The sequence below is a fragment of the Narcine bancroftii genome, chromosome 8 (assembly GCF_036971445.1).
Source record: "Narcine bancroftii isolate sNarBan1 chromosome 8, sNarBan1.hap1, whole genome shotgun sequence".
Classification (NCBI taxonomy): Eukaryota; Metazoa; Chordata; class Chondrichthyes; order Torpediniformes; family Narcinidae; genus Narcine; species Narcine bancroftii.
Genome location: NC_091476.1, coordinates 55,650,718 through 55,677,742, shown reverse-complemented (window position 1 = coordinate 55,677,742; position 27,025 = coordinate 55,650,718). Strand labels below are relative to the sequence as shown.

The window sequence follows — 27,025 nt, the reverse complement described above, 5'->3', positions numbered from 1 at the left end:
GGGTCAGAGAATGACAGGAGATTTGATAGAGGTGTACAAGATGATGAGAGGCCTACGCAAGGTAAATGAAAACAGGTTTTTTCCCACTGTGGTTGGGTGAGACCAGAACTAAAGAACAGGGTGAGAGGCAAAATGTTTGAAGGGAACTTCTTCATGCAGAAAGTGGTGAGAGTGAGGAATGAGCTCCCAGGTGAATGTAGGCTCGATTTTGACCTTGAAGAAAAATTTGGATAGATCCATTGATGTTCCGAGGGCAGGTCAAAAAGCAGAATAGAGGTTTAGCATAAACTAGATGGGGAAGAGCCTGTTTTTGTGATGTTGTATTCCCTGGGAATCTGATGAATGATCAAATTTGATTTAGAAACCACCTTAGGTGGATAGTTTTGGCAATTTGCAAACACTGCTGGAAATTCAAAAGAAAATTGGCATATGCCAGAAATCAGAAAGAAAAAGAATGGAAATACACAGCACAGCATCTATGGGAAGAGAAACAGTGTGCAAAGATCTAAAACATTGACTTTATTTCTCTTCCTACTGGTGATGCCTGACCTGCTGAGTGTTTCCAGGATTTTCTGTTTGAACTTGGAGCCAAGGAATTTTCAGCACGAATCGCACCCAAGTGATTTAAACTTAGCATAGTGCACTGTCTCAAAGGTGTTCGTGCATTATACCTGTCTGGGTGAGTTTCCTCTGGGTAGTCATCATGTACCTGATGAAGGGCCCAGGCTCAAAACATTGGTTACCCTTTGCTTCCTAGAGATGCAGTGTGACCTGCTGAGTTTCTCCAGCATGTTTGTGTATTGTCCTTGGCTTCAGCATCTGCACTTTCTTGTTTAACGTTTTCCTCTGGGTGCTCTTGTTTCCTCCCACATTCCAAAGCCTTGTGGGGTTAGTAGGCTGATTGGTCACATGGGTGTATTTAGGTCACATGGGTGTATTTAGGCAGCTCACACTCATGGACTGGAAGGGTCGATTACAGTGCTGTTTCTCCAAAGTGATTAAATTAAATCTTGGCCAAGGCCCTTCCGTGTATGACCCATATATGAATTCCATGTGTCAAAAACTCATATAATATTGCCATTTGTCCTTTGCCCATTTCCATCTCTTCCAACAAAATTGGAGCTCAAAGCGATGACCTAATATTGAGAAATAGTCTCAGCAACAATGCGCTTCTGTTTGCACTGTTTCTTCCCATTTTTGTTACTTTAGTGGACAATCTACAAACCCAACTTCAGGATAGGCTGCAGGCGGCGCAGCCCAGAGTCCAAAGTGTATGCAATGCTGTCGCAATGTTTTCTCCAGCCCAAGATAGCCTCAGTGGTAAAGTTGTCCAGTCCATTCAGGATTCTGAGACCAGAGGTCAAGGCATATCCATCAGCAAAATGTCAACTCCCAGAGGGTCAGCAGACCAGCAAAGGTCCTTCCTTTGTAAGAAAAATGGGGAATTATGGACTGTGAGGGAGGGAAGGGTTCGATTGACTGTGGGGTAGGTTTATATAGGTCGGCACAACATTGTGGGCTGAAGGGCCTATACTGAGATATACTATTCCACATTCTATGTTCTGTCCTACCTGGATCTCTTTGGGTATGGTTTATGCAACGCTGTTACAGTGACAGTGATTGGGACTGGGTTTTGAATCCGCACTGTCTGTAAAGAGATTGTACATTCTCCCCATGTCTGCATGAGTTTTCCCCGGGGGCTCCACTTTCCCACCACACTTCAAAACGTACCAGGGGTTGTAGGTCAATTGGGTGTAATTTTGCAGCACAGGCTCATGGGCCAAAAAGGCCCGTTACCATGCCATATATTTAATTTAAATTTAAAATAAATGAAACTCCTTACACTCAACACAATTAAACTATCTGCCATTCCTCAGCTCATATTTCCATATCCAGCAAATCACAGAAGTGCTGTAGAAACTCAGCAGACCATGCAGTGTCGATAGGAAGCAAAGGGATATAATCAAATTTCTGGGCCTGAGCTATTCGTCAATGGATGGGCAAAATGCAGGCAGGTATCAGAATAAAAAGGTGGGGCTGGAGAGTAGGGAAGAAGGGGTAGGGGGAGGAGCACAGGCCACCAGGCAATAGGTTATAGATGGATGAGGGTGGAAGGGTAGAAGAGAAAAAGGCTGAGAAGGGGTAGCTCTCTGAATGGAGACACAGGGGAGGGACCTAATGGAAACTGGAGAAGTCGATGTTGATGGCATCTAGTTGAAGAGTACTCAGAGGGAAGATTAGGTGTTGTTTCTCCAGTTTGCAGGTAGCCTCTGTCTGGCTGTGAACAAGGCATGGACAGACATGATGATTTGGGAATGGGATGTGGAATTAAAATGGTTAGCCACTGGGAGATCCCTAATCCTACTGTTTTCCCTGATAGCCTTCCTTACTGTCCATAACTCCACCAATTTTTGAGACATCTGCAAACTTGCTAGTCTGCTCTTCTACATTTCTGTCCAAATCAATTACATGTATCGCCAAGCAACAGAGGTCCCAGCTCTGATCCCCATGGAACTATGTCCCTTTGTGTGGCTGTCCACAGCTAGATCAGCCACTTGGATGGTGAAGGATCAATGGACCAAGTCCTGCTCCCATTTCCTACTTCTTCTGAACTGCGTGATCACTGACCCCTCCCCCAGTCAGAATAACACCCCTTCAACACCACCTTCTGTCTTCTATAGCTTCTATAACCCATTCTACCAATTCCCCGAAGATTTCACCTGTTTCAATCTTCTCAATCAGCTTGCAAACTAGAACCTTGGTGAAAGCTTGTGCACCTCCTTCACTGCATGGCCCTCATCAGGCATCTTCATCACCTCCTCAAAACATCTCAGACAAAGACCTGCCTCCCACACAAAAAGCATTGACTCTTCTGAATAAGCCTGTGCCCTATCCTCTCCCTGCCCCCATGTTATGTTTGTTGCTTTAAGAAGTGGGGGAAATTATTTGTAGGATGCGGAGAATCTGAGATGAGGAGGAATTTCTTTACCCAGAGGGTGGTGAATCTGTGGAATTCATTGCCACAGAGGGCAGTAGAGGCAGGTTCATTAAATATATTTAAGAGGGAATTAGATATATTTCTTCAGTATAAGGGTATTAAAGGTTACAGAGAGAAGGCGGACGGGGTAATGAATTTTAAGATCAGCCATGATCTTGTTAAATGGCGGAGCAGGCTCGAAGGGTGGAATGACCTACTCCTGCTCCTATCTTCTATGTTTCTATGAATGAACTGGTCCTTCCTTCAATGCATTGAACGTGTAGCAATAATGTGGGGGGGGGGGGGGAGGGTTACTGTAATTGGGCTCTTTTCTATATGCAGTGGCCCGGGTAAGACAGAGATCTAACCTATCTGGAATATTAAAATAACCCACACCGATATGCAACTCAAATACAGCTTGGACTGGGGGGGGGGGGGGGGGGGGGGGGGAGGGAGGTGTTCCACCGCTCAACAATGGCCGCTGGAGCCTGGGATACTGGGGCATCCAAGTGAACAGAGATGATGCGTGGATGGGAAGCAGCACCTGACAACACCCAGGAAGACTCGTTAACGTCGATAAAGCGATTCCTTTAAAGTCTATAAAATCCACTGTTCGCGGTTCTCGCCCTGGGTTGCGTGCATGGGGTCTGCAGAGTTTCACGTCGGGGACCCCTTCTGCTCCCGGTTTGTTCCTCTTCACGTCCCTCCCCAATTCACAACCGAATCCACATCAACCCACTCTTTCCAGATCTCAATTGGCTCCGTTAAAGAAGTTTCATTTTTAATAACTGGGTAAACTCGCCTAATTTAATCAAAAGAAGGAACTTTAAAACTGTGGGCGAACAACGCCGCGTGGCCAGAAGCAGCTTGGGTGGAACCAGGGCGATCCCCAACTCCACCCTCCCCCTCCGGAGCCGACAACATCCACTGGATTCTTTCTTGTCCCCCTCCCAAATTCTCCTCTAATTTTCCCCCGCGCTCCAGACACATTGAAGCGAATTCTAACCAGGAGTTTGCAAGTTCGGCGAGTGGGAAAGGTCGCACAGTCCAGGGGATCGATATTCTGTGAGACGCGGGCAAAGCAACAGGTCTCGCTGAAGGGTCCCGGCCCGAAACGTGGACAGTCCCTTCACTTGCCCTGGATGCTGCTGAGTTTCTCCAGCGCGTCTGGCCATTGCACTCGACTCCGGCGTCCGCAGACTTTCTGGGGCGGTACAATCACAGCGTCCGCGGACGTCCCGGTTTAATTCCAACCTGCAGGCTTTCTCCCACCGATTTCCCTCCACCGACCCGCCGAGTACCTCCAGCTTATACCTCCAAGCCCGTTTCCAGCGTCGTGCAGTTCCTGCGTGTTATTAAAAACCAGGCGGCCGGTTGATGCCAGCTTGTGGATATAGATCAATACTTTCCCCAGGATGGGAAGAGCAGATCACAAGGCTTGCTAGTGGCCACCCGGACTCGGCGCGGAGAATGGACTGTGGCAAGGTGGTGTTTCTACCGAGGATACAACACGATTGACCGGCTACCGAACGAAGCGAGAGATCAGGGAACGAGTTGAGAATAACCTGCTTTTGTGCTGTCCTGGATTATTCAACAAGTAATATTGTTGTTAAACAGAAAAGTCTGCAGATGCTGGGGTCGAATGCAACCCACAGGCACGGAGGACCGTTTATATTTCTATCGCTCTCCGGACACACACGAGTCCGAATTCTCTCTCTCGGGGACGCTTTTCACTGGGTCATTAAAGCGCCGTTGATTTGTTCTTGTTTCGGACCACCTTAAATATCTGACGACAGCATCTCCAGGACAACAGCTTTACGCTCCAAGGACGGGGCTAGAAAACACACAGACGCGGAGATTTCTTTCAGAACCACCGCTTTTCTGGACAGGTCTCTACTGCTGCGGGGACTCGCCACCTCGCCGCAGCCCAGGCTGCCCACAGCGACGCTCCAACCCGAATGTCCCCCGCCAGGAACCAGGCTCGCTCCCAAGCCAAGCTCGGGCGAGCACCTCCTCCACCGTCTGCGGCAGTCCCGGATCTGATCCAGAGGGAAGCCAAACCCGGACCTGGAACTAGGATCCAGGTGGCCAGCCTTGGAACCCACTGCCGGATCCGCACTCACCATCACAACCGGACGGAGCTTCTGCAGTCTGGCAACGGGTCCGAAATTAGGATTCCACACTCCAGGAGTGACCGAGAGCCAGTCCCTGCGGCATTGTAGCCTTACTCCCGAAGCCGGGCCAAAGGGAGAGAGAGAGAGAGGGGGGGAGATCCGGAGCGACTTTCTCCACAGCCAGCACTCTATCCGAACCTCTGACAGTGTCGGTGAGTTTCCCCTCTCCCCGCTGCAACTGCCTGGGGGTTTCGGCGCAGACACAGCTCCAGGTGCCATGTACCGTGACAGGAATGAGAAATCACTGCCTGGGACGTTGGGGGAGGACCTTCTCAACCACGGCGCCGTCTTATTAGGGAACGGCTTGCGGGCAGGTTACCGGCGACTATTAATCCGGATTATTCAGGTGGAGGGTCTAGGTCCGCCGCGCTTGGTTTCGGGAATCTTGTGGCGTCTTGTTTTGGGGTGGGGGGCTCCGGAACCTCTGGGAACCGAGAGCGGTCTCTTCTCACGTTCAATCGGTCATACACAGGCTGAAACAGGCGGGGGGCTACGTGACCACACGTAGGAGATGGTGGGAAGTGACAGATCCGGTAACGGAGGATGGGGAACCAGTTCCCCTGGAGCAACTCAGCGGGTCGAGCAGGGAGACGAAGAACGGGGGATCCTTCAAAGGGACTAAACGTTGACCATTTCTTTTTTTTCCCTCCTTCGACCTGCTGAGTTCCTGCAGCAGAACGGGGTTTGGTCCAGATTCCATTGTCTGCATTCTCTATTGTGTCCCCTGGGGTCTAATTCTGTGCGTGTTTCAGTGGTGGGGGGTAATTGTCAACGGTTAAAGGAGCTGGGACTGGGCAGCACTCAATGAGCAGTTGCCGTGGGGGTGCGTGTCTACCAGGTGAAGCGCTTGTTCGTCACTCCAGGAGCTTGACCAACAACATTCTACCCTGGGCAGGGGAAGGGTGGCAAATAATTCCAGTGGTGGTGACCCATTTTCTGCAAAAGCGGTGGGAAAATCGGTAGAATTCGCCAAGGAGGCGAGCAGCGATACCCCGCAGTCCCGCAGAGCATTCCGTTTGCTTGGCCGGGTTCGGGGCGGCGCTGGGACCGAGCCTGCCAGCCGCTCGTCTCTCCGCCACTGTCCCAGTGGCACCGGGTTTTGCTCAAACCTTCATCTCGTTGGTTCTCCGCGCAGGTCGCAGAATTTATAGATAGCAGGAGGCGTCCTCACACCGGACATAAAAGCAACACACAAAAACGTTGGAGGAGCTCAGCGGGTCGGGCGCCATCCATGGAAGGCGACAGACGGGCGATGCTTCAGGTGGAAAACGTTGGCTATCTAAATATTTTCCACGGATGTCGCCTGACGCGCTGAGTTTACTCCAGTTTTCCCAAATCTGCAGTCTCTCTAATTTGCCTGCAACCCCCATAAGTGGTCCAAGGTGTGCCATAGAGGGTTGTAACCACAGAACAATCTGAGAAAAAATACAGAGAGCTCTGCAGCATAGAAACAGGCCCGTCAGCCCATCTCATTTTTGCTGACCAAGGTGGATGGCTGAGCTGGTCCCATTTGCTTGCATTTGGCCCATATCCTATCTAAACCTTCCATGTACCTATCTAATTTAAAAAAAAAACTTTGTACCTGCCTCCACCAATTCTTCTGGCAGCCTCCATGCATTGGCCACTCTCCATGTGAAAACCTAGCACCTCATGGCCTCTTTAAAACTTATGTGGGCTTCAGAGAGACACAGGTACAAAAGAACCAGGAGTCTTTAATTGATACAGCCACCACAGAAGTGTCCTTTGTTTGTTAGTATTGCACTACTTGTTGCATACAGGGTGATGATGGTGGCATCACGAAGATCCTGAGGCAGTTTACCTTGGTCCCAACAAAGCTTGAAAAACTCATGCAGTTTGGCATGCAGAGTTTTGCCGCCAGCCTTCCAGACTTCTGGGGGGATTCCATCCATACCTGCTGCTTTGCCACTTTTCAGTTGTTCGATTGCCTTATATGTCTCATCCAGGGTGGGAACCTCATCCAGTTCTAGCCTTAGGGGCTGTGAGGGAGCTGGAGCAGGGCGAGAAATCAGACTGCTCAAACTACAGGGGAATCACGTTGCTCTCCATTGGAGGCAAAATCTTCGCTAGGATTCTACTAAATAGAATAATACCTAGTGTCGCCGAGAATATTCTCCCAGAATCACAGTGCGGCTTTCGCGCAAACAGAGGAACCACTGACATGGTCTTTGCCCTCAGACAGCTCCAAGAAAAGTGCAGAGAACAAAACAAAGGACTCTACATCACCTTTGTTGACCTCACCAAAGCCTTCGACACCGTGAGCAGGAAAGGGCTTTGGCAAATACTAGAGCGCATCGGATGTCCCCCAAAGTTCCTCAACATGATTATCCAACTGCACGAAAACCAACAAGGTCGGGTCAGATACAGCAATGAGCTCTCTGAACCCTTCTCCATTAACAATGGCGTGAAGCAAGGCTGTGTTCTCGCACCAACCCTCTTTTCAATCTTCTTCAGCATGATGCTGAACCAAGCCATGAAAGACCCCAACAATAAAGACGCTGTTTACATCCGGTACCACACGGATGGCAGTCTCTTCAATCTGAGGCGCCTGCAAGCTCACACCAAGACACAAGAGAAACTTGTCCGTGAACTACTCTTTGCAGATGATGCCGCTTTAGTTGCCCATTCAGAGCCAGCTCTTCAGCGCTTGACGTCCTGCTTTGTGGAAACTGCCAAAATGTTTGGCCTGGAAGTCAGCCTGAAGAAAACTGAGGTCCTCCATCAGCCAGCTCCCCACCATGACTACCACATCTCCATCGGGCACACAAAACTCAAAACGGTCAACCAGTTTACCTATCTCGGCTGCACCATTTCATCAGATGCAAGGATCGACAATGAGATAGACAACAGACTCGCCAAGGCAAATAGCGCCTTTGGAAGACTACACAAAAGAGTCTGGAAAAACAACCAACTGAAAAACCTCACAAAGATAAGCGTATACAGAGCCGTTGTCATACCCACACTCCTGTTCGGCTCCGAATCATGGGTCCTCTACCGGCACCACCTACGGCTCCTAGAACGCTTCCACCAGCGTTGTCTCCGCTCCATCCTCAACATCCATTGGAGCGCTTTCATCCCTAACGTCGAAGTACTCGAGATGGCAGAGGTCGACAGCATCGAGTCCACGCTGCTGAAGATCCAGCTGCGCTGGGTGGGTCACGTCTCCAGAATGGAGGACCATCGCCTTCCCAAGATCGTGTTATATGGCGAGCTCTCCACTGGCCACCGTGACAGAGGTGCACCAAAGAAAAGGTACAAGGACTGCCTAAAGAAATCTCTTGGTGCCTGCCACATTGACCACCGCCAGTGGGCTGATAACGCCTCAAACCGTGCATCTTGGCGCCTCACGGCTTGGCGGGCAGCAACCTCCTTTGAAGAAGACCGCAGAGCCCACCTCACTGACAAAAGGCAAAGGAGGAAAAACCCAACACCCAACCCCAACCAACCAATTTTCCCTTGCAACCGCTGCAATCGTGTCTGCCTGTCCCGCATCGGACTTGTCAGCCACAAACGAGCCTGCAGCTGACGTGGACTTTTTACCCCCTCCATAAATCTTCGTCCGCGAAGCCAAGCCAAAGAAGAAGATACTTGTTGCATGGATTGAGTTACCAGAATAGCACGCAAAACAAAGCTTTTGACTGTATTTTGGTACAGGTGACAATAAATAATTCAATTCAATTGTGACCAATTCTTGGTGTCAGCAATTAGAAAGAATGCAAGTTTACTAAAACAATTACAGGAATGAGTGACTATAATTGGACTTTCTTCCTTGACAAAGGGGTTAAGCCCAAAATGTCAGCAAGATATCTTTGTCTCCTATGGATGTTGAAAAGACCGGCTGAGTTCTTCCACCATTTCGGTGTGTTTCGACTGCAGTTGGACATTCACTGTGGAATATGAGAGATGGTGAGAGGGGTAAATTCAAAAACACCTAGACTGCATTGATGGCCCAAACAAGGGTCAACAACAGGAGGACTTAGCATGAAGATTGACAGCTGAACCAAAACTGATAGGCAGGAAGTAGCAAGTGGTTGGGCTCCTGGAGAGAAGTGTGGACAAATTCAGTTGTAGCATTCCAAAAAGGAGAGGAGAGAGTATGGGAGGGGAGGCTTTTACATGATGCTGAGAGAGATACAATGGGCTGATTAGCTCTTTCCTTGTTGTAACTGTTCTGTGTTGTCAATGTAGATGCAAAGGTTTCATCAGTTATCATGAGTTGGAAAGTTTTTTTTTAATGAATCAAGGCTATTCTTTAGCAGGTGAATCATTTTCAAAAATGATTGAGAGAAATTCTTCAGGACTTTTTCAAATTTTAATAATTTATTTTTTCATTTCCTTGAGTCGCCACTAGAGGATACTTTCTCAAACCTGATATTTTTCCATTTAAGTTACTTTAACATTTAAATCAATATGTCATTCATTCACTAATCAGTTTTAAACCATCAACACAATGGATTTTTTCCCCCACTGCTTGTTTCCAGAAGAGATGCCTTGGGTGAGATATTACTTATAAATTGGACATTGTAAATCTGCTGTATATTTTTTTCCATATCGTTCTGCCAAAGTCTCTGGTCACCTGGTGTACCAGTGAAATACATAAAAATTCTAGAGAAACTCAGCAAGTCATGCAGCATCCATTGGAATTAAAAGGTGACCAACGTTTTGGGCCTGGGCCCTTCATGAGGTATAATCAAAGACAGGCTAAAGTAGGGATGGGTGGAGTAGATGAGGGAGGAAGGGGCAGGGGAAAACTAGCAGTGTGCTGGATGTCAAAAGCAATCAGGGAAGGGAAGTGAGTAAGGTCATAGATGGATGTGGGTGAGAGGGTAGAAGAGAAAGACACTGAGAAGTGATATAGGAAGTGAGTAGGGAGCTTAGAAGGACAACACTGATAGGAGAAGGACAGGAAAGAGAGAGAGACCAGGAGAGGGCATTCATGGAAATTGAAGAAACCAATGTTAGTACCATCTGGTTGGAGGTGTTGTTCCTCCAATTTGCAGCTGGCCCCGATTTAGCAGTCCATGAAGAACATTGGGAACAGAGTCGCTAACAGCATTCAAGAAGTTCCCAGGCACAGAAGGTGGTGGGCTAAGTGCTGGAAAATAGGATTAATACACATTGATTTTCACTGCTAGGATGGTTCTCCTACTGTATGAATCTATGGTAAATCTGCTTGTTCGATTACCACATTCAAAGTCCAAGGTACATAACAATGAAATTCTCCATGGTTCTTTGAGGCAGTATCATAAAAGTAGAATCAAAAGAGATTGGAGCACATAAATCCATGCATGTATGAGGTGGAACAAAAGTCATGCTGAGTAATCATGTGACCCATCATATTCCTCATTCTTCCATTAAAATGAAGCGGGTGAGAGATTGGGGTAGTGGAGTTTAGCAGCAACACCCTGGATCAATGAGAAATGCAGGGACGATGTTGGATAAGCTTCAGTCCAATTTCAAAGCCAAGAGCCAACTTGGGAAAGCTACAATGCAGTGCATGATGTGTCCAAAAGAGGATTCAACCAAGCAGCTTCATATTCAGGAGGTCCGATCCAAGCCCTGCAGCGCCACCACTTGGAGAGAAACAGCAAAGTATGAAAGTAGGTGAGCAAATAATATCAATGAGGAATCAAAAAGCTTCTTCAAGTATTTAAAGAGAGGTGAGAGGGGGATTTAGGACCACTAGAAAATAATGCTGGTGAAATAATAATGGGAGACAAGGAGATGGCAGAGGATCTAAATGAGATTTTTGCATCAGTCTTCAATGTGAAAGACATTAACAGTGGGCTGGATGTCAAAGGTTATCAGGGAAGAGAAGTGAGTGCAGTTACAGCTTCAATGAAGAAGCTGCTCAGAAAGCTGAAAGGTCTAAGGGTGGATGTCTCCTGGATCAGATAGATGGCACCTTTGGGGTCTGAAAGAAGTAGTGGTGGAGGCTGTGGAGCCATTGGTGATGATCTTTCAGGAATCAATAGATTCTGGTATGGTCCTGGAGGACTGGAAAATCGCAAATGTCACCCCACCATTCAAGAATGGAGGGAGGAGGCAGAAAGGAATGTAGGCGAATGGTTGGGGGGATGTTGGTGTTGATCGTCAATGATGAGTTTGTGCAGTGCTTGCAGGCATATGATAAAACAGACTAAAGCCAGCACGGTTTACTTCAAGGAAAATCTTGCTTGACACAATGATTGGAATTCTTTGAAGAAGTGGCAAGCAGGCTGGCAAAGGGTAAAGAATGGATCGTGTGTGTTTCAATTTTCAGAAGGCCTTTGATAAGGTGCCACACATGAGGCTACTTAACAAGATAAGAGGCAATGGTATAAGTGGAAACATCCTAGCATGAGCAAAGCATTGGTTAATTGGGATGAAGCAGTTAATTGGAATACAAGTATCATATTCTTGTTGGCTGCCAGACGCTAGGGGTGTTCTGCAGATGATACAAAGGGAGGTGGAGGAGCAGGTAGTCTTGAGGAAACAGGGAGGCTGCAGAAGGATTTGGACAATGGGCAGAGAAGTGGCAAATGAAATACAATGTCGTAAAATACAGTCTTGCATTTTGGTAGAAAAAAATAAATGGGCGGACTATATTTAAATGAGGAGAAAATTGAAAACATCCAGATGCAAAAAGACCTGGGAGTCCTCGTGCAGGATAGCTTGAAGGTAAACTTGCATGGCGAGTTGGTGGTGAAGAAGTCAAATGCAATGCTGCCATTCATTTCATCAGGAATATAATACAAGAGCAGGGATGTGAAGTTGAGGCTTTATAAGGCACCAGTGAGACTGGAGTATTGGGAGCAGTTTTGGGCTCCTCAGTTAAGGAATGATGCATTGACATTGGAGAGGGTTGTCAAGGATGATTTCAAGAATGGGTAATCATGTGAGGAGTGTTAGGTGGCTTTCGGCCTCAACTTGTTGGAATTTAGGAGAATGAGAAAGGATCATATTGAAACATTTTGAATGTTGAAAGACGTGGACAGAGTAGATGTATAAAGGTTGTTTCCCATGGTGGGCGAGTCTAGGACAAGGTGGTACAACTTCAGGATTGAAGAGTGTCTGTTTAGAACAGAGATATGTAGGAATTCTTTCAGCCAGAGGGTGCTCAATTTGTGGAAATTGTTGCCACAGGCAAGTGTGGAGGCCAGGTCATTGGGCATATTTCAGGCAGAAATTCATAGGTTCTTGAATAGCTAGGGCATCAAATGTATTGGGGAGAAGGCCAGTTTGTGGGGCTGAATGGGAAAATGGATCAGCTCATAATTAGATGGTGGGGCAAACTCGATGGGCTGAATTGCCTATTTCTGCTCCTCTATCTGATTTGACATTTAAAAGGAGGATTTGCGAAGTGTATTTTCCAAAATGAAAGCAGGACACAACACATCAATGTTAAAAGAAGAATGTGTAGCGGCAGCTACTCTGCTCCTGCAATGACACACGCAACCAGATGGGTTGAGCTCAGTGAGCAGACTAGTTTATTGCAGGCTGCTGGGCTGCACTTATACTCCCAGCCAGGACCTGGCTGAAAATCGCGCTGGAGGGCACTGACATCACCTGGGTGTCATGTGGTCTCCCAGCATGGGTTTCTGAGCCCCATGCTGGAACGAAGGGAAACCCCCGACGGCGCCATTTTGGCTGGCTGCCCCACTGCATGGCTTTCAAGCGGGGCCGGTTCGGCTGCCTTGTGGTGAGTGGCCACACAGCCTCCCCCCCTCCCCCAGAGAACCGGCGCCAATGTCCTTTTTTGCCAGATGGCCTAGCTTCTTGGGCTGGGCAACAACCATGGGCTCAGTGCTATCGAGGTGCCCTGGCTTCAGCCTGTCGATGGTAAACAGCTCCTGCCTGCTGCCCATGTCCAGCGTGAATGTCGAACCAGAACACTGTACAACCCTGTACGGTCCCTCGCACGGTCACTGCAGAAGTGCCGCGGTCGGGCCCCGCTGAATGAAAATGTACTCCACGAAAAGCAGTTCACCGGGAATGTGAGACAGGTGGGAGCCATGCCTGTGCGGCAGTGAGGGTTTGAAGGAGTCCAAGCATGCCCTGAGGTGAAGAAGTAGTTCATGCGGCCACTGCTGGGGATTGTGAGGTGCATCGACGAACTCACCAGGTAGTGCCAGCGGCACACCGTAGACCAGCTCAGCTGATGACGCTTACAGATCTTCCTTGGGAGTGCACCCAAGGCAGTTCGTCCATCCAGTCGGGCATTCGACTAGTCCATTGGCCTGTGGGTGGTAGGCCATGGTGCGGTGTAGCTGGATCCCCAACCGGTTGGCGAGTTGTGCCCAGAGCACAGATGTGAACTGGGTGCCCCAATTGCTGGTGAAGTGAGCCTGGACGCCGAACCAGATGACCCAATCAAGCAACAGTGCTCGCGAGCAGGAGTCAGTGGAGGCGTCTGGCATTGGGATCACCTTCGGCCAGCAAGTGGTGCAGTCTACCACCGTAAACAGGTAACGGATGCCCTGGGAAATGGGTAAGGGCATGACGATGTCCAAGTAAATGTGGCTGAACCATTCCCAGACATGCTTGAACTCCTGCATGGGCACCCTGGTGTGCCTGTTGATCTTGGACGTCTGGCTATGGGTGCATGTTCTGGCCCAGCTCGCGATCTGCTTCTGCAGCCCATGCCATACGAACCATTCTGCCACCATCCGGACCATGGAATTGATGGACGGGTGTGAAATGTCGTGGATGTGACAGAAGATCTGCCTGAGCCACTGCTGGGGAACCACTGGCCGCGGGGTGCCCAAGGAGATATCGCACAGGATGGAGCTTTCACCGTAGGCCCGTGATGGTGGTCTTGAAAGCCCTCATCTCCTCATCAGATTCCTGGTCCCGGGTGAGCTGGTTGAAGTCGAGGCCGGGCGTCAGTGTGCAGATGGCCAGTTGTGAGAGTGCATCCCCAACCACATTGTCCTTTTCCGCCTTGTGCCGAATGTCGGTGGTAAACTCTGACACGAAGGAGAGGTGACACTGCTGGCGGGCTGACCAGGGATCCTTTGCCAATGCAAGCACCTGGGTGAGTGGTTTGTGGTCTGTGAAAATGGCAAAAGTCCTTCCTTCCAAAAAATAGTGGAAATGCCGCACTGCCAGGTACTTGCTCAGTAACTCGCGGTTGAAGGCACTATACTTGCGTTCTGGCGGGCAGAGCAGGTGGCTGAAGAATGCCAGCGGCTTCCAATGTCCATTCACCTGCTGCTCCAGGATGGCACCGATGAACAGAGAGTGCCATATGCAGGTCGATGTATGGGTGGGCGAGCATGGTGGCCTTCGCCAGGGCATCCTTGGTGGCCTCGAATGCGGAGCAGGCTTCTGGGTTCCTAGCAAGCGTCTTGTGCTTGGATGCAATGAGGACGAACAGCATTTGCATGATGCGCGCAGCTCTCAGGATGAAGGGGTTATAAAAGCTGACCATACTTGTGAACTCCTGCAGCCCCTTGAGGCTCTCCAGGCGTGGGAACTCCCTGATAGTGGCAACCTTCGCAGTGGCGGGCGTGGTTCCTTTGGCCGTGATGGTATGGCCCAGGAACTGCATGGACTTTTTCCCGAACTGGCACTTGGCCAGGTTAATGGTAAAGCCGAAGTCAGCCAGCCAGGAGAAAAGGGCACCTAGGTGGGTCTTTTGTTGTTGGCGACGAGGATAACGTCCAAATAAATAAAGACAAAATCCAAATCCCTGCCCACAGAGTCCATGAGGCACTGGAATGTCTGCGTGGCATTCTTTAGCCCGAACGGCATGTGCAGGAATTCGAACAAGCTAAAGGGTGTGATAACGGCTGTCTTGGGTATGTTGTCAGATCCCTGGATCTGGTGATATCTGCACACCAGGTCAACCTTAGAGAAGACCTTCACGCCATGCATGTTGGCCATAAAGTCTTCGATATAAGGGATGGGGTAACGGTCAGGAACGGTTGCCTCATTGAGCCGTCGATAGTCACCGCAAGGCTGCCAGCCGCCGGAGGATTTCGGGATAAGGTGGAGCGGCGTGGCCCATAGGCTGTTGGACCACCGAATGATCCCCAGCTCCAACAGGTGTGAAAACTCCTCCTTCGCTAACTGGAGCCTTGGCATGAACCGGTGGGCCCTGGGTGGGGATGTGGTGGAACACCCCATGGCGCAGCGAGGCAGCAGAGAACTGTGGCTTGAGGAGTGTCAGGAACTCATCCAGGATCTGCTGAAACTTGTCTCTGGGCCTGCTGATCGTGGCCATCTGCGGTAGCTCCGAGTGGGAGGCGTCAAGGCGAACAGCCTGGAAGGTATCGGCATCCACCAGGTGCCTACTTTGAATGTCCACCAGAAGCCCATGTGCGAGGAGGAAGTCTGCACCCAGGATGGCAGTTGGGAGGGACAAAACGGTGAACCTCCACGTGAGATTTCATTGGCCGATCTGGAAGTGGTCTGACTTGTCTCCATACGTCCAGATTGCTGTTGCGTTGGCCGCACGGATGGAAGGTCCACGAGGTCAGTTCCTGGATTTGATGGCCGTAGCTGGGATGACACTGATCTGGGCTCCAGTGTCAGCAAGGAACCATTGCCCACTGACTGAGTGTTGCACATAGAGAAGGCTGTGTCGTTGGCCAGCCGTCTCAGCCTTTAACAGCAGCCAGCCTGGTTGTTTCCCTGTAACGAGCAGGGCTGACGACACTTCTGAGCCTTGGCTCCCCAGCGCTGGTAGTAGAAGCAGAGGCCTGAAGCGAATGCTTTGTTATGCTCTTGGGAGCCCCTGCATGGGCCGGGTGCTCTACCGTAGTGCTAAGGGCGGGTTTGGCATGGTCGTGTTCATGCCTCGTGATCTGCTGGACCATTGAGCCTTCCGAGAATCATGCGAGCCATAGCTCTTGGGACCTCTGGGCAACTTTCCTCGGGTCAGTAAAGCTCTCCTGAACCAGCAGCGGGCAGATGTCCCCAGACATATGTCGAGGAAGATGTGCTCGAAAAGTGGGCAGTTGGTGTGCTCACCCATGAGTGCGAGGATCTCGTCCATCATTTCCATCGGGGACATGTCCCCCATGGCATTGAGGTGCAGTACCCGAATGGCACGCTGGTGTCTGGATAGACCGAGAGACCTGGTAAGCAATTGCTTGATGGTCTCATACTTGTCCTCAGTGGGTGGGTGCTGAACCAAGTGCAGCATGCGTCTGGCAGTGGCCTGGTCCAGGGCAGCGACCACATGGTAGAATTTGGTCGTGTCGGACAAAATCTGGCGGAGGTGAAATTGGTCCTTCGCATGGCCGAACCAGGTCTCTGGCTCCACTCGGGGTTACCAATTGTAGCAGCGGCTACACTGCTCCTGCAATAACACACACAACCAGACAGGTTGAGCTCAGTGAACAAACTAGTTTTTTGCAGGCTGCTGGCTGCATTTATACCCCCAGCCTGGACGTGGCTGAGAACCACACTGAAGGGCGCAGATGTCACTTGGGCATCACATGGTCCCCCTGTGTGGGTTTCTGGGGCCCATGCTGGAAGGAAGGGAAACCCCCGATGGCGCCATTTTGGCCGGCTGCCCCGCCGCTTGGCTTACTAGCGGGGCCGGTTCGCCTGCCTTGTGGTGAGCCAACACAAATGAAACTTTTGTACACTTCTTTTGCAAGATGTTTCTATATGGTTCTTCCCAATAATTTGATTCTACACCATGGAAACAAACAAAGAAGAGAACTGGTTATGGAAAAGTGTGTAAGCAGGTGGTGGAGGTCCTGAAATGCATTGAAGTACACCCATCCCTGGGGCGTCACTGATTTGGATGAGAATGTAATTGTCTTGGTACCAGCATTGCTGGTAGAGTGGACAATGAGGAAAATTATTCAAGATTATAACAGTGATGTACAACTCAGCAAAGTACTTTATATCATATGTTCTGGCTATGCCTCTCTCTTTTGTATTTATTGGAAAGAAGTATTTACTACATTAGCTCTAATTCTTGATATAGGTCTCTTTCTGAGCCCTTTTATTGCTATTTTTGGAGTGAGTGGATCAATGAACTTAATTTTGACTCCATTTTACTCCCATGTAGTTGCTTTTGCTTCTCTGGTTGACAGGAAGTTCATTCAGCAGCAGTGGAAAGATGTGTGATCGAATATTTGTAGATGTATTTAGGAGATAACTTGGTAAAATTAGAGTAGGTTATATACATACACACGCTTTAAAACAGATCTTATTTGAAATACTGAAGAATTCATATTCAGTGACTTTACAGAAACTATGGAGAATGCTGTGCACATTTCACAAGAAGGTGTTAATTGAAATGACATCATGAAAGCAACAAGCAGGAGATGCTCTTGTTGTTAAAAGATCTTTGCAAGGGTTTTGACAGAGTGCACAGAAAGGTCATTTCTGGGTTTTTGTTTACCTAAAGACAGCAGCTTGACCAAGAAGATCAACTCCTATTGATTGCTGGAGAAGGTCGGGGGTTTTGCAAGTGAGGTTTTGCAAGGGCCTTTATAGAGAGAGAGAGAGAGAGACAGAGAGACAGACAGACAGACAGAGAGAGACACACAGACAGACAGAGGGAGAGACACAGACAGACAGAGAGAGACACAGACAGACAGAGAGAGACACAGACAGACGGACGGACGGACGGACGAAGCTGGTTGGAACTGAAAAACTCCAGAGTGGCGGATAGCTGCTAGGTATCTGATGTCTTTCTTGGAATAAGCAGACAGAGAGGAACTCTATGGGTTGGCCTGACAGAAAGAGGTTATCATCTGGAGAACCCTGATGGGGTAAGTTTCATCAGCAGGACATTGAGGTTACTAATGGTATTAGCTCAGTTGTGGAAATCCTGGAATACAAATCTCTCTCTGTAAACCCAATGAGAACCTTCCTGAGCGGTAAATATTTACTTTTCGAGCACCAAATCCTGGTGAACTTTATACGTGTTAAATTCTGCACACAGTACAAGAATTGTCTGTAACCAGTGAACTTGGAGGAATGAGAAGTGAGATTGAACTGTGAAGCAAATAACTTTTCTTAAATTTACACACACCTCACATTCACATGCGCTTAGAATTAGAAGGGGGTTAAGTGGGTTTAATTAAGTTAATAGAGATAAGTTAAAGTTTGATTCTGTTTTCATGTTTAAAGATAATTAAAAACAACTTTTGTTTAAGTAGCTACTTGTCTTGATAAATGTCTATTGCTGCTGGGTTTTGGGGTCCTTTGGGCTCATAACAGTTGTGCCTCCAACACAGACACCTTGGGTATTGGATTTGATGGCTCCCTCCCTCTAGAGAAAACTACTAAAACCAGTATTAAATTTTCTTCTCTTTGGCGCTCTTTTCTCAACTATTTTCAAAATATGTAGATCAATTATTTTTGCTCCTTATTATTTCTTTTCTTTCTCTTTTCCTTTTGTTTGAACCTATTAGTATGGAAATTAGTAAGTAGTTGACGCTTGACGTTGCCAGCCATTGCTCAGGTCAGGTTTAGAAATTAGATTAACAATAGATGGGTTATTTTCCTTTTTCGTCAGAACATATCTTGTTTATCATTGTTTATCATCTGTAATTCTATTTTATCTACTTGAACATTATATCATATATATCTATGCAACCTGATATTGTTTTTCACAAAAAAAAACAAATAAAAGATTGAAAAAGAGAGATTACCACAATTGCTCGGGCCATTGAATGCAAGAGTCGAGGTATCATTCTGCACTTGGTGAGACCATAGTTGCGTGAATACCTGGTTTCCTAGCTAAAGGAAGGACATGTCAAAAGATCCATAAGCATGTTACCAGGTTTGAGCCATAGGGAAAGACTTGATAGGCTAGGGCTTTTCTCCTTGGAACGCAGGTGAATGAAGGGTGATCTTAATATAAAAGGGGCATAAATAAGATGAATAATCACCATATTTTTCTCAGGATAGGGGTCCAAAATTAGAGAGTACAGATTTAAGGTGAGAGGGGAAAGATTTAGATGGGGCCTGAGGGGCAACAGAGAATGGCACATATATGGAATGAACCGCTAGAGGAAGTGGTGGAGGTGGATACAATTACAATGCATAAAAGCTTGCACAGTTAGTGTAAGGCTATTGCAGCTCCCCCAGTGACTTGGGTTCAAATCCACTGCTGGATGTAAGGAGTTTGTATGTCCTCCCATGACCGTGTGGGTTTTCTCCAGATGCTCTGGTTTCCTCCCACGGTCCAAAGACAATCAAGGTCTGTAGGTTAATTGGTCACATTTGGGCTCGTGGGGCAGAAAGGCCTGTTACATACATACAATACATAGGCCCTTCTGACCCACAAGTTCATGTCGCCTAATTACATCCAATTGACCTATGTTTTGAAGGGTGGGAGGAAGCCCCTGGGGAAAGCGGACATGGGGAGAATGTACAAACTCCTTTTAGACAGTGTGATATTTGAACCCCTGACCCGATCGCTGGTGCTGTATCAGTGTTGTGCTAACCAATATGCTAACCATGCTGTGCTATACCTTTTGAAGAAAGGCCATTTAGACAGTTACATGGATAGGAAATTTTATAGTGGGGTAATGACCAAATGTAGGCAAATTAGATTTGTTTGAGCAGGTAGCTTGGTTAGCATGGATGGGTTGTGCTGAAGGGTTATATAACTCTCTGGCTCTAAGACCCTATCAACACATTCAAACCTGCGAAGGAACTCGGGGAATAGAGCACTGTTGAAATGATATTTGAAAAGAAGAGTATTTTGGAGTTTACAATGGTTTGCAATGACTTTTCCACTGATAATGTTGCACATGATTAACAGTGGTTTTCCTCTCTGAGACTTTTAGATGTATACCTCCTTGGAAGTAAATGCCCTGTGTGATATGTTGGAACATCCTGCGGAACAAGCCCTCAGAGCATAAATATTCATCTTATTGAGGAATTGATAGCGATGTAGGGGAGGTGGAGAATGCAAAACCATAATGGTTTTCCGAGGTGTGCTTGGCCCAATAACTTTAGAAGGAGTAAAAATAATCTATTCCTGGAATCTCAGCTGGAATCTATAAACCTTCGCATCTAATATCAAGGAATAATTTAATTGACTTGCAATGTTTTTCATCCCTCGACATGCTTCACCTGTCTTTGTGCCAACCAGGCCATTATGGTGCATTGTTTGATGAGGTGACTGCCTCAGTAATGTTAGTTCATGAAAATGTTGTATCTATTTCTGTAAGAAATGCACTGTGGAGCGTCAAAGAAGGGAAAGCAACTGAGGGGAGGGCTTGAGATAATAGAAACTTCAAAACTGATCTGGGGTAAACCATTAAATCAGAAACTGACTCCTCAGTGAAATTAACACTGAATGCATATAAAAAGACATAAATTTTATTTTTTTTAAAATTAAATGTAAATGTACAGCACCGTAACAGGCCATTTTAGCCCACAAGTTGGTACCACCCAATTTACACCCCATTAACCTACACCACTGATAAGTTTTGAATGGTGGGAAGATACTGGACCCCCCGGGAAAAAACCCATGCAGACACAGGGAGAATGTACTTATAGACAGCGCGGGATTTGGGCCCTGGTGCTGATCATTGGTGCTGTAAAGGCATTATGCAAACACCACACCCACCGTGCCACCCACATTAGTTTTTAGAAAATAATACTTTCAGAGTTTGAGGAATTTGAGACATGACAAATGTAGAGTGACAAAAGTGGTGGAGAAACAACAGGTCCTCTAGCGTCCACAGGAGACCAAGCTATGTAACCAAAGTTTCGAGTCTGAGGTACTTCATCAAGACATGGGACAAAAGCAGGCAGGCACCTGAATAAAAAGGTGGGGGAAGGAGGGGGAGGAACACAGGCCAACAGCAAGAGGCCATGGATGGACAAGAATAGAAGGGCAAGAGAGAAAAGCTAAGAATTGGTCAGGGAAGGGGGTTAGTTGTGAATGCAGAGTTAGATGAAAGTTGACAGAGAATAGAAAGAGAGAGAGGGAGACTAGGGATGAGGAGCTGGAAGAAAGGAGGCACTGGGATAGGGTAAAAGAAAGGGGAGAGGGGCACCTAATGGAACCAGAGAAGTCGATGTTAGCCCCATCCGGTTGGAGGGTGCCTAGATGGATTATGGGGTGTTGTTCTTCCAAAGGGAGGGTGGTTTCAGTCTGGCAGTGCATGGGACTATGGACAGACATGTTGGCATGGGAACGAGGCGGGAAATTGAAATGGATGGCAACTAGGACATCTTTGCTATTTCAGCGGCAGAGCCGAGTTGCTGAACAAAGCAATCTCCCAGTCTGCATCCAGTTTCTCCAATGTAGAGGAGACCACAATAGGGAGAACCAGATCGAGTAGACGAACCCCTGCAGATTCACGTGAAGTATGGCTTCACTTTGAAGGCCCTGTTTGGGGCCCTGAATGGTTGTGAGGGAGAAGGTTTGGCCAAAAATGCTGCATCTCCTGTGCTTACCAAGGGGTGATTGATGGGAAGGAATGAGTCAACAAGGGAGTCATGCAGGGGGTGAATCCTGCAGAAGTCAGAGACGGGAATATGTGTTTGGTGGTGGGATCACGTAGTAGGTGGAAGAAATTGCTGAGGTTGACACGGAGGCTGGTGGGGTGCTGGGTAAGGACTCCTGTCCTTGTTGTGTCGGGCAGCAGAGGGAGCCAGGGCAGATGTGCAAGAAATAGAGGCTATGCATGTTAGGGCTGAGTTGATGGTATTAACGACATGGCATTAACATCAACCTCCAGTTCCCATTAGTTTCCCCCCCACTCTCTCTTTCCCAATCCATATGTCTCATTTCTTTCATTGTCTCGGTCTTTTTCTATCTCTTAGTCTCCATTCACAAAGCTTCCCACCCCGAACTATTCTCTTTTGCCCCCCTCCCCACCTTGATCCATGTCCTCTTGGCTGTTAGCCTGTGTCTCCCCATGCCTCGTCTTCCCTCCATCTCCCACATTTTTACTAAGATGCTTGCTTTTGGCTCATACCTTGATGAAGGGTTCAAACTTGATATGTTGGTTATCTATCTTTTCTGAGTGAATTGAATTTTGAATTGAATATTTTATAATACACTTTAAACACGACGGAATGTTGTTCCAAAGTGCTGGACACCAATTCATAAAAGCATACACAAAGCACAAAATCAACAAACACAAAAGATGAAACACTGGACAAGAGAGTCATATCGGAAAATAGTAATTGGTTGGAGAAACATGTGGGTGGTGACAGGCTGCTGAACACACTAGCACTGCCCAAACCATCTGGATGGGCGTTGCAGCTCCCTAGACAACCATGACAAAAACGAAGTCAAGACTTTCATCTGAGGTCAGAGGAATCAATACAAATTTGAAGCTTATCATCATTTCTTAAAGCTGCAGCCGTTAAAATGAGCAGCAGTAAAACAAAATGAGATAACACTCTTGAAAACTAGTGCATCATTAGGGTAAAACATAAAACACTTTAGACTCAAAATGTGACGTAAAATTACCTAAATCATAAGCTAAACTAAATTTATTATACTCAGTTACAATTATATAATAAAAAGGGAAAACCTGTGCCATCAATACTTCGACTAGAAGCCAATACCTGCACCATAAGGGTTGAAAGCTTGAGTAAGGAGTTTCTCCATTCATCTTCTCTGGTGTCTGGGATTATAGTATAGGCACCTCCATGCCCCACAGGCACCCATGTTGCCACCATCCCCCATAACGCAGACCCTTAGGAGCACCCCACCAGCTTGGAAAAGTCTCGGCCCCCCAAACAGTCCACAGTTCAACTCCATAACCTCAGTGAGGCATCCCCTTAAGCACGTCTGCTAACTTCACCCAGTGACAAAACCTGGGCTGCACCTTGGTCGCCGCAGTTCCAGATCAGTTGCCCCAGGCTGGCTGCTCCGGCCTCAACACCGGTCGCTTAGGCCACCCCACTGTCCTCCATTTCTCCACTCCAGGCACTCCCCTCAGCCATTAGGACGTCCGCAATGGATGCTCCTCAGACAGAGCCAGAGTCGGCGTCAGTGAATTTTTCAGGCCGCAGTAGATCCCTCAAACACTCCCTGTTGCTCGTCCACTGGTACCAGTGCCTCAGACATTGTGTGCGAGTGAAACACGAATGTCTGAAGACGCTGTATTTGAAGTAAAAACTTACTAAAACGCTGGAGGAACTTAGTCGATCTTTCAGCTTCCATAGGATGTGTTGCCCAATATTTCGGGCCTGAATCCTTCTTCAAGGAATAGGCAAACAATAAGCCAAAAACAGGAAAGCTCAGAATAGACAGTGTTGGCTGGGGGCGGAATCTATACCAGCAAAAGGTATTAACTGGATATGATAAGAGGAGAGGTGAGAATTGATTTTGTCTCTGCAAAAAGGAGGGGTTTAATAAAAGCCATAGATATTAATACCATCCGGAAGATGAGGTGCTGTTCCTCCAATTTGTGGGTAGTCTCAGTCTGGCAGTGCACAAGACCATGGACAGATGTGTCAGCAAAGGAATGTGATGGAGAATTGATATGAGTGGCCACTGGGAGATCCACGCTATTGTGGCGGACAGAGCCGAGGTGCTCAACAAAACAAATCTCTCCTGTATAGAGGAAACCACAATGGGAGCATCGGATGCAGTAGACGACCCCTGTAGATTCACAAGTGAAATGTTGCTTCACTTGGAAGGACTGTTTGGGACTCCAAACGGTGGTGAGTGAGGAGGTGTGAGTGCACGTGGAGCATCTCCTGTGGTCACAGAGGTAGATACTAAGGGGACGTTTGGTGGGGAGGGAGGAGTGGACAAGGGAGTCACAGAGGTAGCGATCCCTGTGGAAAGCGGAGAGGGGAGGAGAGGGCAATATGTGTCTAGTGGTGGGATCACGAAGTAGATGATAGAAACGGTGAAGGAGGATGCGGAGGCTGGTGGAGTGGTAGGTGAGGACAAGAAGAAACTTGTCCTTGTTGCAAATGGGGGCAGAGGGGTCCAGGGCAGATATGCAGGTGAGGGCTGGGTTGAGGGTGGTAGAAGGAAAGCCACGTTGTTTGAAGAAGGAGGAGTCGCTTATGATCTGGCATGGAAGTCCTCATCCTGGGTGCAGATGTGACAGAGATGGTGGAATTGGGAAGAAGGAATGAAATCTTTACAGAGGACAGAGTGTGAAGAGGTGTCGTCAAGGTAGCTGTGGGAGTTGGTGGGATTTATAGAAGATGTCTCGTGAGAGCTTGTCTCCCGAGATGGAGACAGAGAGATCAAGGAAAGGGAGAGTGATACTTGAGATCAACCAGATGATTTTGAGGTCAGGATGGAAGTTGACAGCAAAGTGGATCACAAGCTCTTTATGGGTACATGAGGCCGCATCAAAGTAGTCATCGATGTAACAGAGGAAGAGTTGAGGGGCCTTTCCCCCTTCAACCCTGTGATTAGAGAAGGTAGAACTTTACAACAGAATACCAGCCCTTTGGTTCACAATGTTCTGATGACCTATGTAAACCCACTGCACAACAATCTAATTTTTCCTCGTCTCAAACACATAATCTGATATTTTTCTTACATGCATGTGGCTATCAGAGTCTGTTCATTGTCCTTATTGTACCAGCCTCCTCCACCACTCCTGGAAATGCATTCTATGCACTTACCAGTCTCTAGTAAAAGATTTACCTGTAACATGTCCTCTTAAACAGATGTTTCAGCAGAAGAGCTTAAACAGAGGTGCAGCACAGTTGGCCTAGTGGTTGGTGCAACACCTTTATAGCACTAGCAATTGGGACCAGGGTTTGAATCCTGTGCTGTTTTTAAGGAGTTTGTACGTTCTCCCCTTGCTGCGAGGTGTTTCCCCAGGGGCTCTGGTTTCCTTCCCACCACTTGAAACACACTGGGGGTGTAGGTTAATTGGGTGTAAATTGGGAGGCACAGACTTGTGGGCTGAAAGGGCCTGTTACCGTGATGAATGTCTAAATTTAAGAAAACGATGTCCTCTGGTACTTTCTATTGTCATCCTGGGAAAAAGATGCTGGCTGTCCATCCTATCCAAGCCCCTCATAATCTTACATACCTCTATTCAGCACCTCATCTCCTTCATCGCACCATTGCTATTAAAGTATCCCCCTCCTCTCCAATAACTTCCATCGGGCCTCCCTTTCTCAGTCAATTTATTCCCACACTATTGGTTTCTCCACAATAGTCTCCTGAGTGATTGATAGTGCTTCACCTCTTTAAGGGGAGAATACTAGGCAGGAGCCAGTGGTGAAAGAAACCCAAGCCAGTTTCAAGATGAGATAGACAAAGGAAGAGAACAGGATGAATGTGGGAACAGGAAAGGTAAAATGCCAATGGTAAAAATAAAAGATGTTGTGCAAATAAAGAGATACAAAAGAGCTTTACATAGCTTTATAGCCTCTTATAATACAGTTAATGAGGGCACATTAATGGCTTACAATGAGTTAAACAAGAACGTCTGCCGATGTTGGGTTCAAAACAATATGCTGGGGAGTGATTTCTGATGAAGGGCTCAGGCCCATTTACTTCCTGCGGCTGCTGTATGACTTGTTGAGTTTCTCCAGCATTTTTGTGTACAACAGTCTCTGTACCCCTGATGTCTCCCCTAAATTTCCCTTCCTTCACTTTGTCCTCTGGTTTTTGCTATTCCTGCCCTGGGAAACAGGTGCTGGCCATTCATCTTATCTATGCCTCTCATAATCTTGTTGACCTCTATTAAGTCTCCTTGCATCCTTCTACACTCCAAAGAGAAAAGGCCCATTTCTACTAAACTTGCCTCATAAGACTTATTTTCCAATCAGGCAACATCATGATAAATCTCATCTGCATCCTCTCCTTAGCTTCCACATCCTTCCTATAATGAGGTGACCAGAACTGAACACAATACCTGAGATTTGTAGAGTTGCAACATGTTCTCTTGATTCCTGAACTCAATCCCCCTATTAATGAAGCCCAGCATCCCATAGGCCTTCTTAACTATCTTAACAACCTTGAGGGATGTATGGATTTGAACCCCAACGTCCCTCTGTTCATCCACATTCCTAAGTAACCAACTATTAACCCTGTACTCAGTCTTCTGGTTTGTCCTTCCAAAATGCATTACTTCACACATACCTGGATTAAACTCCATCTGCCAATTTTCCACACAACTCTGCATCCTGTCTATATCCTTTTGTAACCTACGGCAACCCTTAGCACCATCCACAACTCCTCCAACCTTCGCGTCATCCACAAACTTACTGACCCATCCTTCATCCAGGTCATTTATAAAGATCATAAAGAATGGGGGTCCTGTGGAACTCCACAGCTTCACCAAGATTCCAGCATCGACAGCTTTGGTGCTTTTCTCAGTTACATTAACTTTTGTATTAACTTCGTCCAACGTCTTTATCACTGAAATAATGGTTTGGCATGCAATAAAACTTTGAACCCTCATAGCAGGTGGCACGGTTAGCACATTATTACAGTGCCCGTGACGTGGGTATGAATCCAGCACTGTCTGTGAGGAGTTTGTTCATTCTCTCCATGACCATGTGAGTTTCCTCTGGGGTGGGGGGGGGGGGGCAGGTTTCCTCCCACATTCCATGGATGTGCAGGGTCACTTGGTGAATTGGTCATATGGGTTCTTTTGGATGGCACGGGCTCGTGGTGTCGAAGGTCCTGCTACTCTGCTGTATCTCGGCACTGTTGGCGTTGCGGTTCATGCAACATCTTTATTGCGCCAGTTCAAATCACGCACTGTCTGTAAGGAGTTTGTATGTTCTCCCGTTACTATGGTGGTTTCCCCTGGGAGGTCTGGTTTCCCTCCCCACCATTTGAAATGTACTGGCATTGTAGGCTAATTGTATGTAATCTGGGTGGCATGCACTCACGAGCCAAAATTGCCTGTTACAGTGATGCATGTCCAAATTTAAAAAAAAATTAAAACACACCTGAAATGTTACTGCTGTTTAATTCTTCACGTGTCACTGC

At 47.5% G+C, this 27,025-nt stretch overlaps 1 protein-coding gene across 1 annotated transcript in view; it reads left to right on the top strand.

Annotated features, from left to right (window-relative positions):
- The first annotated feature begins 5,216 nt into the window (after nucleotides 1-5,216).
- Nucleotides 5,217-27,025, top strand: part of LOC138740710 (terminal nucleotidyltransferase 5A-like) — a 32,212-nt gene continuing 10,403 nt past the window's right edge. The window contains exon 1 of the mRNA XM_069893763.1: nucleotides 5,217-5,303. The gene's annotated coding sequence lies outside the window, so the exon portion shown is untranslated. The remainder of the gene's footprint in view (nucleotides 5,304-27,025) is intronic.